This window comes from Alligator sinensis, unplaced genomic scaffold (genome assembly GCF_000455745.1).
Source record: "Alligator sinensis unplaced genomic scaffold, ASM45574v1 scaffold442_1, whole genome shotgun sequence".
Taxonomy (NCBI): Eukaryota; Metazoa; Chordata; order Crocodylia; family Alligatoridae; genus Alligator; species Alligator sinensis.
In genome coordinates this window covers 7,665,806-7,671,415 of record NW_005841829.1, presented here as the reverse complement: position 1 = coordinate 7,671,415, position 5,610 = coordinate 7,665,806, and positions in this window count along the sequence as shown.

Genomic DNA, 5,610 nt, shown 5'->3' with positions numbered 1-5,610 from the left:
AAGAATTTGTTCTTAGTTTTCATATGGATCTAGGTCATCTCTAATGTTATAGTTTCTTTATCTGAAGATTTTATAATACATTTCTTTTTATTAGATTTCAGTATACTTCACAAAATTTACTAACTCTGAGTACCATTACTTTGCCAAACAGCAAAATGCAGACACTTTTAGAATGAAACGGCAGTTATTTTAAAAATGCAAAGAAATGCTACATGCCATTGCAGGATAGGAAGTGAAGCAGCACACTATTTCCCACTGAAATTACAGGGAGAATGTAAGTGGGCAGGATATAATATAGAGAGAAAACCCTTTTCTTTTCTGAAACGTGCCTGTTTTGTGTATGTGCTTGTGCATGCATGCAAGTGCTTTAAATGATCTCAAGTGACAAGGCCCTCAGCTTTACATCTTACCTAAATGAGTGTCTCAAGAATGATGAAAACAGGTAAGATTAGAACCTTCATTTTCAATCATCTTGACTTTTGGTTGATGCTTTTTTTACATACATTCTGGCCAGACATGATTGGAAAGATCTCTCAGCTTAAAAAGACCCATTCTCTCTATGGGTTTCTGCATAGCAGTAGCATGAAGGTCCACCCTCACTTCCCCTGTTGCTGGGACATGTCACTGGTAGTCATAATCTCTCTTTCTCCTTATAAAAAACTAGCACCAATTCTCCACATAAATACTCTTAAATCATAACCAAGAAAGGCTCTTGCAGTGCATCATGTCACCAGAAAATGCAGGTAAACTTTGGTTTCCATGCCCGGCATTCACCTCTCCTTAGACTTTCTGTGTGCTGAACGTGAGAACAACACTTATATAATAATACACCCCAATGCTGACCAGCAAAAGTAACATTATGTAAATCAAATGCAACCAAATAACTACAAAAAAAGAAGACAGAAGAGACATCATTTTCCTTTAGAAAAATGTTAAACTTTTTGCATGCAGCAATACATCCCCAAAGTTTAGCACATGAAGGTCTGAAGAAAACATGGTTTCACGAGCCTTACAGAGGTGCTTTTGCTTCCCTGACTTCTCACACACTATTCTTTCAAATTAATTTAAAGCTTTTCTTGTTCAAATCCCTGCAAAAGTAACCACACTGCAGTTTTTCTACTATTATGCAAATAGATTAATCAGCCAACACTCCAGTGAGAATTAATTTATATTTGAATTAAATGAGACCTAGACTCTTTATAACTGAACCCCCAGGCCAAGGCCTAGGCTAGGTAGGAACCTCATATTATTCATTTGACGAAATGTGAACTGACATAAATACCATGGCTAACTTTCAATCCGATTACTCCGTTACCTCACATCAATGCTATCCCAGCCATCAGACTCTGGCGTCCCTCCTTTCACCAGCGCAGCTAACAACTGACAACTCCTCCCTGATAAACAAGCACCCACGCTGCCACCTCGAACCCCCACTCTTAACCCATCATCCTTGCTCAATGGGCCCTATTCGACAAGGTACTTTATTTTGTTTGTAGGAATCAAGGACTAAACAGTTCAAAAATAGTGTTTTGCTGGGGCTGCAATTCAAAGCTGCCCTTTCAGAGCTACTAAGCACTGGAGTCATTTACAATAAACACCCAAATTATGCGTGTGCCCCGGTGTGTGTAGATATCTGTATATAGTTTACTTTAAAACAATCAAAGTCTATTATCTTTCATATCCTTATTAAGTTTAAAAAAAATAAAACAATGTTTTGGGACTACTATGATCAAAGGTCAATGTAAACTGAACCCATATTTTCTACAGCACCCTCATACTAAACTCGTGTTGACAACCACTACATTCTTTCCATTGCACTACACAGGAACTTGTGTTTTTTTTAAGATTTTTTTTTTCTTTAAAACTGTAGGCATTTAAAAAGCTTGACTAAACAATCCACCAGGTGTGAGAAAAGCCTTTTCTATGTAGGGAGCTCTGTGTCAGGAAACCTACACATTGTAATTAGATTAGCAGGCAAGAATTGAATAGCTGTGATCAAAACACTTTCCCCTTCTATATTGTTTATTGTGCATAACTGATAACTAAGCTTCTCAAGTCATGGTTCAAATCTACTTTAAAATGTGAGTCCTGAGCACTCTGGGATTTAAATGAAGAAGGAAAAGTAAAACAAAGCCCATATTACTTAGAAAGCAGCCATGACTTTTTTGGCTGTTCATTTAGACAAATTATGGTTTGAAATTAGTAATCATAATGCAACCTCTGTGACATTACAACAGCTCCTCAAGCTAGAGCTACTGGAAATGGGAGAGTTTCATATCTAATGTTTATATCTGTTTTAAAAACCCATCTCACAGTGGGCTGGCACAGCATTTCTTTCTGTTTGGCACAACGCTTCTTTTCACAATATCTTTCTGGTGAAATTGAGATGGTCAGTGGGCACATCTACACATTCATTAATGAGCATTCAATTTAGTGCTTGGATAACCAAGTATTAAATCAATGCTCAGGTAACTTGTGCTACCTGAGTAGCTTTGGCTCACAGGTTTTTAGTGATGCTTACTACGCAGTAGCCTAATACTACTGTGCAGTAGCGTATTAGCACAGTTTTTGCCAGGCACGCTACTGTGCCGTGTTCTTAGGCTACTGAGCAGTTAGCATCTCATGTAGACACACTCAGTGTGTATTATACAGTGTGTAAAAATGCATGGTAGTGTTAGAGTGTTGTTGTAGCCGCAATGGTTCAGGAATTACGTGGCAGGCAGGGATTTTATTTGGGTGATGTCTTTTATTAAATCAACTGCATTGTTGGGATAGCGTTAGTCAAGCTTTTGAATACAAGACATTTGAAGATGAATAAAGAATCATAGAAAATTAGGGTTTAAAGGGACCTCAGGAGGTCATCTAGTCCAACCTGCTGCTCAGTGCAGGACCATCCCCAACTAGATCATCTCAGCGAAGGCTTTGTCTAGTTGGGTCTTCAAAACCTCCAGGTGTGGGGATTTCACAATCTCTCTGGATAATCTGTTCCAGTATTTTAATACCCTCCTTGTGAGAAAGTTTTTCCTAATATCTAACCTAAACTTCCCTTGCTGTAACTTGAACTTGCTTCTGAAAGCTTGTCTAACTCTACCCCAGCTATGCAACTGATATAATAAAATATATCCCCCAAAGAAATCCTTGCCTCTCTCTAAAAAATGAACAGAATCCCAGGTCTACCACACTTAAAGGGGATAGATGTGTCTACCACTCCCCATTCTTGCTGTTCCAAATATGGGAAATACTTCTGCTTTACATGAACACAAACAGGGAATTAAGAATTAATGAGTGTTTCCATTTATCTGTTTTTAATATAAGCACACATGCACCCACAAATACACACATATATAGAGCACACGTGTAATTCTCAATTTAAAACCTGACTTTCTGTATGCAGTATTCTAGCAGGTAAACGCATATGCATGTTGCATGTCCACAGAGCCAGAATCTATTTCACCTCTTAGATGTGTAAGTGGACTTAGGCACCTAAGTGAAATTTGATTCCACCTTGTGAGAGTCCTGAAAAATTAATAATATAAAAGGTAGGTGGGTCATCCTCCTCTTGATCTTTTCTGCTTTCTTATGTCTCTATCTTAATAGTAAGATAAAAATGTATTACAAAATAGGTGTATTCATAGGTTTTCAAAGACTCGAACAGGGTGAAATAGAATTAGACTTAGGCTCCTAAATCCAGTTAGACACCTTGAGTGCATCTACATGTGTCACTATGGTGACATTGTTACTGCACCATCATTTAATACTTCCTTTTGGAAGTACTAAAAGATGGAGCAGTAACAGCCCGTACTGCACCGTTCACACAGCCCACGGTTATTTTTAGGCACTATGTCGTCATAGCAATGCGCTATAATAAGGTAGCACATTCCTACGGCGACATAGTTGCAGCTTCACAGTTCTTGCCCACAGATGCTACGTCACCATACTGCATTTCTACAGTGATATAGTGTCACGTGTATACGCACCCCTAATGTCTAATGAGTGGAATACAGTCTGGTCTATGGGGCTTAAACAGAGTGCTCTTTGGAGCAGGGATGGGGAAGCAGGGTTGTAGAGGCTCGTCCAAAATAGAAATATTTAACAACAAAAACAATATTTCCAAATTTCACATGCACAACAATTAGCACTAAATGAAGTCCCATTCCTGAACTCTTGTGCGTTGTCACTGATAACAGATTCCAAGGCAAGAGTAATTTTAGTGGCTGAAGTACATAACAAAACTAGGACTCTGGTTCTACATAAACTTATCTGTGACTTTGGGTAAGTTCAGAGGTGGTTAGCTGTGTTATTCTGAAGAAGGTGGGACAGGATAGCATTGTAGAAACTAACTCGTTCAGAAAGGCGTGAGCTTTTATGGGCAACAAGTTGCATCATCAGATAACAGAGTCTAATGAACCATCTGCTTTTCTTTGGGCAAATTGTTTAGTATCCAATCCTACTCTCACATAAACCAATTGCAGAACTCTTTAGTAAGTCAGGACTCGACTGTTAGCTATATCCCAGATTGGTCCCAAAGTAGAGACAGAAGAAGTCTTTCTCAAATTTTCCAAAGGAGCTCAGTGTGTTCATCGTCACTATTCTTATAGAAGGACACCAATGTACCTCCACTGGATCTTCTGAGTTATTAGTGAGGACAAAGGAAGCAAGTATGCCACTGTACTCTGCACCTGAATTTCCATATACATCTCTTGATGAGAAGTCATACACATGAGGATTCTGTCATCTCACTGGATCCCTTTCATGGCTGCTACTCAGGTGAGAAAACTCCATGGAAGGGAAACGGATTTCCAAAAGTCTTTAAGTGCTTTGAAGTCCTTGGATGCAAGGTGCATGGTAGCCAAGTGAAAGTCATTTTTTGCAGACATTTTGCAAAAAGCTAATTTTTCAAAGTAATCACTTTAAAATACATTACACATAAATACAAGGTCCTTCCCAAGATTTGTACAAATATTTTAAACATGGTTTAGCTTTCATGAGACTGATCCAACTGCAAGATGCACAAACAACACTTTAACTCAATTTATACTAAGTTGATCTGGAGTCACTCCAGTTTTATATGACATGATTGAGATCTGACACTTATCCCGTCTGTACAAATTAACTTACTGGAAAGGATAGATTTTGCTATTGAATCATTTTACTGCTGAGCCATTTTTATTTCACACAGGATAGGTCTACATGTCACTGTACAACCATGTTGCTATCATGTCGCGCTTTAGCACTTCCTTTTGGAAGTACTAGAGAATGGCATAGTAACCGCTTGTACTGTGCCATATGTGTGGCGAATGGTTAGATTTTGCTGTTACTTTGCCATAGCAGCATGTTAAAATCAGGGAGCACACTACTATGGCAAAATAGCTGCCAATCACATGTAGACTCACAGGATTGCTATGTCACCAAAGTGCGTCATACAGCGATGTAGCACATCGCTACAGCGATGTGGGGTGACATGTGGACATTAGCACCCACAGTTTCAAAATGTTATTTCTATTTTAAAATACCCTGCCTTATTACTGTTAATTCCCAGACATACTGTTGATTTAAACAGAAGCAGGATTAAACAGAAGCAGGATCCACATGTAAATCCACTGAGACCTC